This window comes from Podarcis filfolensis, assembly GCF_964270895.1.
Source record: "Podarcis filfolensis genome assembly, chromosome: 9".
Taxonomy (NCBI): Eukaryota; Metazoa; Chordata; class Lepidosauria; order Squamata; family Lacertidae; genus Podarcis; species Podarcis filfolensis.
The window spans coordinates 67,168,286-67,182,558 of NC_139610.1; the positions used below are offsets into that span (position 1 = coordinate 67,168,286).

Consider the following 14,273-nt stretch of genomic DNA (forward strand, 5'->3'; position numbering starts at 1 on the left):
ACACCAAATGGCTGGAAGTCGCACTGGTACCGTCCACTTCTACGTCCGCAGCCATCCGGGTACTACGCAGGCTGTTTGCAACCCACGGGCTCCCTGACACTCTCGTCTCAGACAATGGGACTGCATTTACGTCAGGAGAATTCCAAACATTCACAGCGCAGAACGCCATCCGCCACATCCGTTCGGCGCCATTCCACCCTGCCACCAATGGCCAAGCAGAACGCATGGTGCGGACCACCAAGGACACCCTTCGCCGCATGACGCAAGGGGATTGGGAGTACCGCCTTGCCACATTCCTCCTAGCACAACACAGCACCCCCAGCTCAACGACTGGCCGGAGCCCCGCTGAACTACTAATGGGTCGGCGCCTTGCAATCAGATTGGACCGCCTTCACCCTGATAGAGCTCAGGATGAGGTAGTGGTGGGGGAAGGCAGGAACCCCCGGACCTTCGAGGCCCAGGACCCAGTGTACGCAAAGAATTTTGGGGCAGGCCCAGCATGGGTACCCGCCACAGTCACCAGGGTCACTGGTCCCGTGTCGTACGAGGTGCTAACGGATGGGGGGCAATGCTGGCGCCGCCACTGCGACCAGATACGGCGACGATTCCCGGGAGAAAACCAGGAGGAGGAAAGGTTAGAGGAGTCCCAAGGGAACAGAGGGGCAGTGAGGCCCATAGAGCAGGAGGGGCCAGCAGGAGAGGCACAGACGATTGTGACGCACAGAGGAGCGTTCAGGGTAAAGCGGCTGCAATTCGGTGTCAGCGTGGCACCAGGCATATTCCAGAATCAGTAAATACAGAGAGGACCCGCGAAGCCAAAAGGACACCGGAACCAGAACCACGACTGAGCGAGCCGGTTGCACCAGACCAGACAGGCCCATCACAGCCAGCATCCTTGGAACATGAGCCAGAACCTGAACCCCGGACCAGGGAACACCCCAGGCCGCAACGCACACGTAGGCCACCGGCGTACCTCGAGGACTATGAATGCGACCTCCCGGGCAGGACTGGAACTTAGAGGGGAGGGGTGTTATGTACTGAGTTGAATAGGATCCAAACTGCAGCAGTCTGATTGGTCCTAGAACAATAGGATTCAGAATGCAGCAGTCAGATTGGTCCTAGAACAATGCAGCAATATGATTGGTTGGCAGGAACCACCCAATCATGCTCCAGATAGAAGTGAATCCACAACCTGATTGGCTTACAGTAGAATTCCGGAATTAGCCAATCATGTGCAGCCCATTGTGTAAATAATGTATATAAAGCAGATACCTTGAGGGGACTTTCATTCATTCCTCCTCACCACTATGAGCTGAATAAAGAGCATGAAATCACTTTGCGACTCTGAGTATATTTCACATTCTGTGGACATGACCAAGCCAGCGTAGAGCCAGGAACGCAAACATGCTGGAAATGTGGGCTTGGGAGAGAACATCTTTGCTGGAGACTGGAACTACACAAGGCAGCTTCCTCTGCTTTTTGAGTCGGCGGCGGCAGCAGTTCCGCCCCCTCTTTCCCGGGTCTCGGCGCGCGCTTCGGCGGGCCAGGATCCCTGCGCAAAGCCCGCCCGCTTCCTCCTCCTCTCCTTTACGCACGACTTTTGCGCGCAGGAGGCGGAGCAGCGAGGCCGGGGGAGGAGGCTCAGCTGCCCGCTGCCGGCTCTTCTTTCCCTCCCCTGCTCCCCCCGGGAAGCGGCTTGCTCTCTGCTTCACTCTCTCTCTTTTTCTTGTTTTATCCCCCCCTTTAATTATTATTTTCCACCCCCCTTTCCCTTCCCTCTTCCCCCCCCTTCTTCCCCTTTTCCTTTCGCCTCCCCTTCCTAAGCAAGCAAGGCGCTTTTCTCTGCCCTGGGGGCAGCAACTGCACCAACCACAACAAAAGGGCCAGTTTTTTTCCTCTCTCTCTCTCTCTTTCTCTTCCTCACCTCCCCCTTCTCTCTCTTTTCCTTTTTTTGCTTTCCCTCCAAAGCGCAACGGAGAGCACCAAGCGAAGCACCCGCCACCATGGAGGCATGAACACCGGAGGCAGCTGCAGCCCCGCCGCCGCCTCTTCTTCCCCATCAGCCATGGACCGAGCAGGAAACTAACGAAGAGCAACTAAGCAAACCATCTCTTTCACGCCTGGAGCTGCCACCATGGGGTTTTAATGGACCGGATGCTGGCCAATTGCAACAGGGGATTTCTACGGCTTTGCAGGGGAGGTGAGCCAAATTAATAATAAATAATAGTGAAAATAAATACTTGGCCGTTGCAGATCAGGATGCAAGCCTCTTTGTTGATATCCGTGATAGGGTCTGAAATCCAAGCAAGACTCCTTTTGCAATCGAAGGTTGCATCCTGGCCACGTTCGCCTGTTGTATGCATTTCTCTATCTTTGCATTGACCTGTGTTTGCACCCTTGATCTGCACAAACCTCCATGCCCAAACCATTTGTGCGGAGTAGGCCAGAGCAGGACTTGAGCAACTTCAAAGATACGCAACGCTGGTGTTTTGAAAGCGGTTCCTGTTTGCATTCTGCCGGATTACGTTATTATTATTTTTCGCACTCCCCTGCTGCATTGTTCCATATTTTTCGCCCCGCGTGTGCGCTTTAAGAGGGAGGTGGTGCCTAAGCCGTTGCCCGTGTTGTTGTTTACATAATACATGCGGGGTCCCTTCCGCGGGTGGCCTGCTGTGTAGCAAGCGCGCTCTTTTCGCGCTGCTGCAACGCCGAGCGCGTCTCCAAGAAAACCGCGCGCGCGTTTGCAACGGGGTGCAGACCGTTTTATGCGCCCGGTGCAGGACGGCTGCGGCTTGCATGCAAGGCGCAATGTAAAGGAAACGGGCGGTGAGCAGTCAAGGCTGCGGTCGGATGCAAGCTCTCTAGGGAGCCAGACCCATTGTGCTCTGCTGGGGTTTGCATCTGAGTTTATACGTGGTTAGGATCCGGCGTCTGCTTTGCGCGCGCTTTGACCTTCTTTTGAATGCCTTTGGAGCAACTTCAGTGGTGCATACTCTGTTTGGTTCACTGGGGGGACGGAAAACACTCAGCCGTGGCAAGGAAAGAAGGGGGGAAAGTCAGTTCTGCAGAGAACACCTAGCGGGAGGCCTTGCATTGTTTCCTGGAATTTGTGCATTTGGCTGCAAAGACCCTAAATGGTGCAAACTCGGCTGCCCCCAGCGAGTGACTGTTTTGGAAAAGTGGCTCTCTCCACCTCCGCTCTTAATCCTGGCCGTGCCTGTAGTTTCAGTTCCAGGTTAGCGCTTGTTTATGTCCAAGCGGCCCGCACCGCTCCGTCTGCTGGTTACGTCATTGTGCCTGCCAGAAGCGTTGCAGAGTCTGGGAGCCGCTGCATTTGAAAGGCAGTTCGGGTCCTGTCGAGCTCATCTGCAGCAGGGATGCCCCAGGAGCCCAGCGGGCGATGCCTGGGGTGACTGAATCCTTTATTTTTGCAGAGTTAGGTTGCATCCCTCTTGTCTGGAGGCTTGCAAGCGAATGGTTGTAGCATTAAAGGCCTAACTCCTGGGTCTGCACAAGGAATTGGAGTGGGGGGCTTGCCCTAGTCCATGGGTAGGCAAACGTTAAGACCCGGGGGCTGGATCCGGCCCAATCCCCTTCTAAATCCGGTCCGGAAATCAGCGTGTTTTTACATGAGTAGAATGTGTCCTTTTATTTAAAGTGCATCTCTGGGTTATTTGTGGGGCCTGCCTGGTGTTTTTACATGAGTAGAATGTATCCTTTATTTAAAATGCATCTCTGGGTTATTTGTGGGGCATAAGAATTCGTTCTTTTTCTTTTCTTTCCAAAATATAGTCTGGCCCCCCACAAGGTCTGAGGGACTGGACCAGCCCCCAGCTGAAAAAGTTTGCTGACCCCTGCAACATTGCAGTAAAATACCCAGGATCTTGCCCTTGGGACAGTGCCCCTGCAAAAAACTTTGCATGCCAGCTGTGGGCAGAGGGAGAGGGGTGTGGCAGGGGCTGGAGGTGGGAGTGGCCATGCTTAGAGCAGAGTTCAATCCTTGCCAACAGGGACTAGAGATCCCCTTTCGCTGGTGTCATGTTGCAACCACCCAAATGCAAGCATTAACTAAAAAAAGAATGCCCAGCGTGCCAAGACCTGTAGCCAAAACAGATTGCCGGGTGCCAAATGATTTTTTTGTTTTGTTTTGGTTTTTTACACAGTGTAGTTCTTCCTTGCCTGTAAGCTTTGCAGAGCGAAAAGCAAAAAGGGGTCCCTGCTCCGAGGACTATATAGTCTTAAATAGATGTGTCTTAGTTTGCGGCAGTGCGAGGTGTTCGTTTCGCTTATGTAACAGTTCTGCCACACGTGTAAACGAAGCACAGAATGTCCTTCTCGCCATATCCTTAAAACTTTCTGGGTATCTGTTTTCAACTTTAAAAAAGTTACGTTTCTGGCAGAAGTCCTTGCCGCTCCCTGCAACTAGGAAAGCCAGAATAAATTGGGCATAATGGTAACCATTGCTGAAAATATTGTGCAGATCCAAAGAAGAAGAATGGTATTTCTCAGAGGTTGAGTAGCACTTTGTGTAAAGAAAATCCCTGTTTCAGTCTCTGTTGCCTCTAGGTAGGGCTGTGAAGGATGCTTTGCTGCATATTGAACACGATTGGCCATTGGTCTGGCATTGTATAAATCAACTTGTTATGTTCCTTGAACCAGGCATGTTGGCTCCACTTGCATCGTTGACTCAAAGGATTCATCTTCCTTTGGCAAAGGATATTAAACCTTTTCCTTCGCTTGGAGCAAAAAAAAAAAACCTGGCTTGGGGTTAGCTTTCATGAGTGACAAATGGAAATGTTTTCAATAAAAACCCTGCTTTGCTGATGATTCATGTATTTCAATAAAAACACTCCATAGATCCTAAAATACGACCTACACCAACTGCAAAACTTCCCGAGTGATCTGTACTTCTCATATTGCAATCCACACTCCATCCCTGTAAGATAGATTGGTATTTTTGCCCTGCTCCTGCAGATTTCGTGGGGCTGAAACAGTATGCGGATGATACCCAGCTCTACCTCTCTTTTAAATCAGAACCAGTGAAGGCGTTGAAGGTCCTGTATGAGTGTCTGGAGGCGGTTGGAGGATGGATGGCAGCTAACAGATTGAGGTTGAATCCTGACAAGACAGAAGTACTGTTTTTGGGGGACAGGAGGCGGGCAGGTGTGGAGGATTCCCTGGTCCTGAATGGGGTAACTGTGCCCCTGAAGGACCAGGTGCGCAGCCTGGGAGTCATTTTGGACTCACAGCTGTCCATGGAGGTACAGGTCAAATCTGTATCCAGGGCAGCTGTTTACCAGCTCCATCTGGTACGTAGGCTGAGACCCTATCTGCCTGCAGACTGTCTCGCCAGAGTGGTGCATGCTCTGGTTATCTCCCGCTTGGACTACTGCAATGCGCTCTACGTGGGGCTACCTTTGAAGGTGACCCGGAAACTACAACTAATCCAGAATGCGGCAGCTAGACTGGTGACTGGGAGCGGCCGCCGAGACCATATAATACCGGTCTTGAAAGACCTACATTGGCTCCCAGTACGTTTCCGAGCACAATTCAAAGTGTTGGTGCTGACCTTTAAAGCCCTAAACGGCCTCGGTCCAGTATATCTGAAGGAGCGTCTCCTCCCCCATCGTTCTGCCCGGACACTGAGGTCCAGCTCCGAGGGCCTTCTGGTGGTTCCCTTACCGCGAGAGGCCAAGTTACGGGGAACCAGGCAGAGGGCCTTCTCGGTAGTGGCGCCCACCCTGTGGAACGCCCTCCCATCAGATGTCAAAGCGATAAACAACTACCTGACATTCAGAAGACATCTGAAGGCAGCCCTGTTCGGGGAAGTTTTTAATACGTGACATTTTAGTGTATTTTTCATCTTTGTTGGAAGCCGCCCAGAGTGGCTGGGGAAACCCAGCCAGATGGGCGGGGTACAAATAATAAATTATTATTATTATATTATTATTTTGGCTTTTCTCCTTAACTGGGACAGAGGAAGCTGCATTATACCCATTCAGACCATTGGTCCATCTGACTCAGTATTGTCTACACTGTCTGGCAGCAGATCTCCAATGTTTCAGGCCAGATTCCCAAATGTACCTCCCAATGAATTCAGAGGATCATCTCTTGAGTAGACGTGCACAGGATTGCAGTTATCTGCTGTAGCATTCCAGCTCTTTTTCTTTCTTTTTAAAATAAATTTTCATTCGATTTTCAAAAATATAAACATACCACAAAACCAATTCCGAATCCAAATGCTGAGATTACTCTAAATCTCCTGACTTCACCCGATCCCTTCCATGGGTCCTATTAATCCTATTTTCAACTGCATATCACTACTTCGCCCCCTCCCCCAATTCTAACCTTTCTAAGTTATCCATACATTACAAATGTGTTTAAAATCCTGCCAATGTTTCAATCTGCTTACAATAATCTTGTGCAGTGGTACCTCAGGTTACATAAGCTTCAGGTTACAGACTCCGCTAACTCAGAAATAGTACCTCAGGTTAAGAACTTTGCTTCAGGATGAGAACAGAAATCGTGCTCCGGCGGCGCGGCGACAGCAGGAGGCCCCATTAGCTAAAGTGGTGCTTCAGGTTAAGAACAGTTTCAGGTTAAGAACAGACCTTCAGAACGAATTAAGTACTTAACCCAAGGTACCACTGTATATACATTATAAACTTTTCCCTTATTTTTTTTTAAAGATCTTGTCTTCTTGGTTCCTGAGCTTCCTAGTGAATTTTGCCATTTCGGCATAGTCCATCAACTTGGTTTGTCATTCTTCTCTGGTCGGGGTTGTCTCTTCTTTCCATCTCTGGGCTAGTAACTGTTCGTGCAGCTGTTGTCATGCACAAGTTTTTTAACAGAAGTTATTCTAAACGTCCCCCACCCCACCCCATTTCATTATATACCAGAGCATTCCAGCTCTTTATAATACAGTGGTATCTCAGTTTAGAGGGATGTGGGTGGCGCTGTGGGTTAAACCACAGAGCCAAGGACTTGCCGATCAGAAGGTTGGCGGTTTGAATCCCTGCAACGGGGTGAGCTCCCGTTGCTCGGTCCCTGCTCCTGCCAACCTAGCAGTTCAAAAGCATGTCAAAGTGCAAGTAGATAAATAGGTACTGCTCCGGCGGGAAGGTAAAGTGTGTTTCCGTGCGCTGCTCTGGTTCGCCAGAAGCGGCTTAGTCATGCTGGCCACATGACCCGGAAGCTGTACGCCGGCTCCCTCGGCCAGTAAAGCGAGATGATCGCCGCAACCCCAGAGTCGGTCACGACTGGACCTAATGGTCAGGGGTCTCTTTATCTTTACCTTTGCGACCTTTACCTCAGTCTAAGAATGGAATCCGAATGGTGGAAGGGCACCGGCGGTGCAAGGCCTCATTAGGGAATGCGTGCCTCTGTTTAAGAATGGTTTCGGTTTAAGAACGGACTTCTGGAACGGATTAAGTTCATAAACCAAGGTACCATTGTAAATAGAAAATGCCTTGTTGCTGCAAAGGTGTTTTGTTAATACAGTTTGGAAAGTGTACGTCCAGTGATTTCTGGATGTGTAACCTGTGAACTGTGGTATGTCATAACTGCCTGCAATCTGTGCAGTAGGAACCCCTTTTAACAACCTCATTCAACCCTATTGGTGTAATAGAAGGCTTTCTTTGAAATTCTTTCATCTCCCCCCCCCTTCTGTAGTGATGCCTTTGTTGTTTGAGAGTTTGGGATCTTTAGGATATAGCTGATTGCAGCAGTTCCCCCTCTCCCCCTATAATCTCCCTGCGGGCGCTAGGATTTTGTGTGTGCATATTTTTGCAACGTGAGACTGGCTCAAACGTAACTCGCGAAGCAGCTGCAGAGAATTAATTGCTGTCTTGAGGGATTCTCTTTCAGATCTTGGTAACAATATTTTTTTTCTTCTGCTGAGAAAAAGGTCTGCAGGGATGCAGTAGTGCACCTTGGAACAACCACAATCTCTGAGCCACCAAGTCAGGTGTGAAATTTGTCCTGCAAAAAAACCTGTATTTTTGTCTGTTTGCCAGAAGGTCTAGAACAGGGGTCAGCAAACTTTTTCAGCAGGGGGCCGGTCCACAGTCCCTCAGACCTTGTGGGGGGCCGGACTATATTTTGGAGGAAAAAAAGAACGAATTCCTATGCCCCACAAATAACCCAGAGATGTGTTTTAAATAAAAGGACACATTCTACTCATGTAAAAACACACTGATTCCTGGACTGTCTGCAGGCCGGATTGAGAAGGCGATTGGGCCAGATTCGGCCCCTGGGCCTTAGTTTGCCTGCCCATGGTCTAGAAAAATAGCTAATGTTCTTAGACACTAGTGCTAAATTTCTGGGAGTCCGGGTTCGGAGGGCTGCATTCAGATGAGGGGTTTATTGCATTCGTTTTGCTGGTTATATTGCTAGTACACCTGCCACGGTTTCTAAGGTGGGTTTAAGCTGTAGTACCTGTTGCCTTAAGGACGCGGGTGGCGCTGTGAGTTAAACCACAGAGCCTAGGGCTTGCCGATCAGAAGGTCGGCGGTTCGAATCCCTGTGACGGGGTGACCGCCCGTTGCTCGGTCTCTGCGCCTGCCAACCTAGCAGTACGAACGCACGTCAAAGTGCAAGTAGATAAATAGGTACCGGCTTTTCCGTGCACTGCTCTGGTTCACCAAAAGCGGCTTAGTCATGCTGGCCACATGACCCGGAAGCTGTATGCCGGCTCCCTCGGCCAATAAAGCGAGATGAGCGCTGCAACCCCAGCGTTGTCCGTGACTGGACCTAACGGTCAGGGGTCCCTTTACCTGTTGCCATATGGAAGTATGGCCATAACTTTGACAACAAGACCTGTTCGACGGAGGGGAGCTCTCCTTCCTTGGAGGTTTTTACGCAGAGGTTGGGTGGCCATCTGTCATGGAGGATTTAGCTGAGATTACTGCATTGCAGGGGGTTGGAATATATGACTCTTGGGGTCCCATCAAACTCTACATCTCTATGGTTTTATGTGCCTTCGTCCACCTATTTCAGGTGTGTTCCCCCCTGGTGATGTTCTGGAGTTCTGCCCATCTTCCCTGCTCTGCCCCACGTCATCAACCGGTGGGGAAATGATGTGTGTAACTTTAAAGTAAATATTATTGTGTTGCTGGGGAGAGAAACCTTGCTTCGATTGAGGCAGGCCGCTGTGTGCCCCACATCACCTCTGGTTGTGGTGCAGTTGAGGCCCTGCGTTTTAGCGAAACAGATATATAAACAGGAGGAGCAAAATAATCTGCACTTGGTTGGATGAAAGCAATTGCTCCTTTGATGTTTGCATCTGAAGGTATTTTGCCTCCGGGGCTTTCAGCTTTCAGGGGGAAAACCAAAACCTAAGGTGTGTTGTATTTGGGCCCTTTCCAGATGATTGCATTTTGTATGTTTAAAAAAAAAAAAATGGTATAGCCAGTATGGAGTTCTAGGTGGCTGAGGAGGGATCCAAATGTGTACCTTCCAAGGGATTCTTTACAAACACTCCCACAGAAAAATATTATTTGTTTTCTTGGGGGAAAATAATTTTATTCCCTCTCCTCCCACCGCCATATGCACTGCTTTCGTTCCTGTCTTTTACATAGGGATGTATGAATTGTGATTCTGCAAGGCCCCATCCGCACTACAAATTTAACACACAATGATACCACTTTAAACAGCCATGGCTTCCCCCAAGGAATCCTGGGAACTGTAGTTGGTTAAGAGTGCTAAGAACTGTTGGGAGACTTGTATTCATAGCTGTCAACTTTTCCCTTTTCTTGCGAGGAATCCTATTCGGAATAAGGGAATTTCCCTTAAAAAAAGGGAAACGTTGGCAGCTATGCTCGTATTCTTCCTCACTGAGCTGCATTTCCGTAGAGCTCCCTGGGAAGTGGAATAATAATAATAATAATAATAATAATAATAATAATAATAATAATTTGCTTTTTGTACACTGCTCATCTGACTGGGTTGCCCCAGCCACACTGGTCAGCTTCTAATATAATATACAGAGAAGCAACAGCAGCAGCAGCAGCAGCAGCAGCAGCAGCAACAGAATTGTTAAACCCTCTGGGAATTGTAGCTCTGTGAGGAGGGCAGGAGTCTCAGCGCCCTTATCAAACTACAGTTCCCAGGAATCTTTGGGGGAACTCATGGCTGTTAATAATGTTATAAACGTGTCGTGCAGAAGGCGCCCAAGTTTGATGGCAGCATTTGAGGGAGGACTTACCGCAAGGCACAATACGGTGATGTTGGAAACAGCTGGGCCTGTTCATTTCTTTAGGCTTTGTAGATAGATAGATAATCCTGATAGATTATTCCCACACTAATGAGAACGATGGGAACGCAGTTCGAATTGTCTGTTTCAAGCACCGAAGCATATTTACTTGGCCCTGCAGGCATCTGTTGCCTAAGTATTGTTGCGCGTGAACTGGGTCTTCATATGTGCTGCTTGGATTTTTAATTTTTTTTCAGCTTACGGATTTTTGTTGCTGTGTCAGGGTTTTTCCCTGCCTGCAGGTGTTCTGTGGCGTCTCATAAATGTGAACAGTGCTTGGAATAATCAACTGGTCCCCCAGGGAGACAAATCAGTCTGGCCGTAAGTTGTGTTGCAGAAAGGTGTGTATGGTTTGGAGGGGGAACCACACCACAAGAGTTCTCTTCAGCTTCTTGCCTTGCGCAGATTGTAACCCAAATTAGGCAGTGCAGAATCTCTCTTTCCTTTGCTGAAATCTTACCATGAGTTGAGTCTCAGTCTGCATGCACACCACACATTTAAAGTCCACGCAGCCTCCCAAAGAATCCTGGAAACGGTAGTTTACCTTCTTACAGAGCTACAATTCCCAGCACCCTTCACAAACTACAATTCCCAGGGAAGTCAATGTGCTTTACATTTATGATGCTTATGCAGCCTCTCTCCAGGCCTCTGTCTCCAGTTCCAAAGCTGTTGAAATCGTGTTACCGTATTTTTCGCCCTATAGGACGCGCTTTTCCCCCTCCAAAAATGAAGGGGAAATGTGTGTGCGTCCTATGGGGCGAATGCAGGCTTTCGCTGAAGCCAGGAGAGCGAGAGGGGTTGGTGTGCACCGACCCCTCTCGCTCTCCAGGCTTCAGGAGAGCCGCAGCGCCAGCCCCACAAGGTCGGGGGACAGCGGGGAGGCGGAACGCCGCCATCCCGCTGTCTCCCGATGTGGTTTGGAGGCTGACGGCAGGGAGACGCGTGCTTCTCCCCGCTGCCAGCCCCGCAAGCTCCGGGGACAGTGGGGAGGCGCAGCGCGTCTTCCCGCTGTCCCCGGACCTGGTCTGCAGGCAGGCGGCAGGGAGAAGAGCGCTTCTCCCTGCCCCCTGCCCTGCAAGTTCCGGGGACAGCTGGGAGGCACAGTGCGTCTCCCCGCTGCCGGCCCCACAAGCGCCTGGGGGGGAAATAATTTTTTTTCCTTTATTTTCCCCCCAAAAAACTTGGTGCGTCCTATGGGCCGGTGCGTCCTATGGGGCGAAAAATACGGTATTTTCTCCTGGTTTGAACTTTGGAGTGGAGGAGTCTCTTCGCTTAATGGTTAACCTGCCCTGTCTTGTCTCAGCCATTTCCTTGCGTGCTTATAGTCAATTGCTTAATATGGGATGGAACCCAGAGGATTTTAATTGAATAATATTTGGGTTAATACAAAGTGTGTGCACACTTCTTCTTTTTCAAAAAACAACAACAACCCTCAAAAACCTGAATACGGTGGTACCTCAGGTTACATTCGCTTCAGGTTACATACGCTTCAGGTTACAGACTGCTCTAACCCAGAAATAGTGCTTCAGGTTAAGAACTTTGCTTTAGGATGAGAACAGAAATTGTGCTCTGGCGGCATGGCAGCAGCAGGAGACCCCATTAGCTAAAGTGGTTATTCAGGTTAAGAACAGTTTCAGGTTAAGTACGGACCTCTGGAACGAATTAAGTACTTAACCCGAGGTACCACTGTATTTACTCAGGGAGAATAAATCGATATTGGACAGCATCTCTACAGAATTCCCAATCCTGTGTCGGCCTCTAATTTGAGACTGTAAAGGGTTAAGCACCCTCCCTCCAGCAGATTCTCCCTTGCAAAGGAATCCCTTCATCTGAGTCAGTTGGCCTGCATTTGCAATTGCTGGGGGTTTTTTTTCTGGAGACTCCACTGTTTGTTTGTTTCCCTCCCCACATGTGTCCTGCAATAAATCTGGAACGTTATAAAGCCGACCATCAGGATAACAAAATACTCCAGGGGCATTTGGCTGCAGGACGTGCGGGCTTGCACTCCTCTTGTCAAATCCCGGCTGTAAACCCGGCAACAAAATGTCCTGAAAACCACCAGGTCAGCCCCTCTGCCTTTTTCCCAGCAGGCAGGGCTGGAAGCGGAACGGACTGGTCTATTGTAGGGGAGGGTTGGGAATGGGCCATTTTGCCTCCGGGGGTGTGTGTGGCTAATGGGTGGGAGTACAGAATTACCTGGTGGTGTTTGGAGCACAGAATTAACCTGTTTGCCTTGTGTTGAGGGCAGGCGTATCATCCGCCCCAAAAACCTCTTTCCCTGCTTGCGCTTGTTCTAGTCATTGGGGTTGCCTGGCTGGTTCAGAAGACCTCTTGCAAAGACTGCCCACGGGGCCAGCGTCTTCATTGAGCTGTCCACTACGACCCCAAGGTCTCAGCTACTTGGGGGTCTCAGCTACTTACTGGTCAGTCGCCGCCATTTCAAACCCCAGGAGCGTGCATCACATCACACTTGTTTTACATTGAATTCCATTTGCCATTTTATTCCATTTTGGAGAGGTCCTCTTTAGAGCGCTAGGGCAGGCAGTCTTCTTATGTTGTAAATGACCCTCAACAGTTTAGTACAGTGATACCTTGGTTTACGAACTTAATCCATTCCAGAAGTCTGTTCTTAAACCAAAGCGTTCTTAAACCAAGGCGTGCTTTCCCATAGCAGTGGGGGACTCAATTTACAAGTGGAACACACTCAACAGGAAGCGGAACATGTTCTTATTCCAAGGCAAAGTTCACAAACCAAAACACCTTCTTCTTCTGGGCTTGCAGCGTTCTTAATCCAAGTTGTTCATAAACCAAGCTGTTCTTAAACCAAGGTGTTGGCACTGCTCACCCCTAACTCTAGAACAGTGTTAGAGTTTGAAGAAGAGTTTGGATTTGATATCCCGCCTTTCACTCCCTTTAAGGAGTCTCAAAGCGGCTAACATTCTCCTTTCCCTTCCTCGCCCAAAACAAACACTCTGTGAGGTGAGTGGGGCTGAGAGACTTTAAAGAAGTGTGACTAGGCAAAGGTCACCCAGCAGCTGCATGTGGAGGAGCGGGGAAGCGAACCCGGTTCACCAGATTACGAGACTACCGCTCTTAACCACTACACCACACTGGCTCAGACATATAATCTAGGTGCCAAATGGCTCCTTGAACCAAGGTTACAGTCACCAAAGCAGAATGTCTAGTTGACGTTTTCTGGCAAGACGGCTCTAAAGTCTTATTTTTCAAATGATGGACTGACTGTGCCTGATTGTCAGTTAAGTTCAGAGGACAACCTTGAGCTCGGTTAAGAGCGTTGAGAACTTTAGAGAAGAAAAGTCACTTGATCCAGGGACAGTCCACATATATATTGCTGTTCCTATTCTTACCTCTTTTTCTTAATGTTGACACGGACGAGGAAGGAGCAGAACTTTTTCAGCTCAAGGGTATACAGGTATATAAAATTAGGTATGGAGAAAGCAGATTGAGAGAAGTGTTCACCCCCCCCCCCCCAAATCTCATAATACTGGGAACCTAGGCTCATCGAATGAATCCGTATGGTGAGAGTTTCCGGACAGACAGAAAGCAAACACTTCCGCGCACAGCTCATGAAAACTGCTACGACAAGTTATAGCAACGGCCGTAAACTCTTGACAGCTTTAAAAGAAAGCTCAGTAAATTCATGGAGGACGAGACAATTGATGGCTCCTAGCTATGATGTTATACCTCTGGGTTCAGTGCACAGTGTGCCCAGTGCTATTTTTTCTAGAAAAGGAGGTGCTTGGACTTATCTCTTGTTCTTTTAGAATGGCAATGGCCCCCACTTGACAGGTGCTGGAGCTGAGCTCTGGTGAGCTCTGGCTGAAGAAAGCCCTGAGTATGCCTTTAAATGACCCTTTCTTCTCTCATACCTGACATTTATATAATGGGTTTTTTTTGGGGGGGGAGGTTTGGTCCTGTTTCAGTTTCTTGACCATCCTTGAAAGAACCTAATAAGGCAATTCGGTATTCTTTATCCTCCGTATTGGAGATGTGAGGCTAG

At 49.2% G+C, this 14,273-nt stretch overlaps 1 protein-coding gene across 2 annotated transcripts in view; it reads left to right on the forward strand.

The window, feature by feature from the left end:
- Positions 1-1,502: 1,502 nt before the first annotated feature.
- CCNI (cyclin I) overlaps positions 1,503-14,273 on the forward strand; it is a 65,055-nt gene continuing 52,284 nt past the window's right edge. The window contains exon 1 of one of the 2 annotated variants that reach the window (XM_083571619.1): positions 1,503-2,200. The gene's annotated coding sequence lies outside the window, so the exon portion shown is untranslated. The remainder of the gene's footprint in view (positions 2,201-14,273) is intronic. The other variant, XM_083571621.1, reaches the window with a different exon arrangement.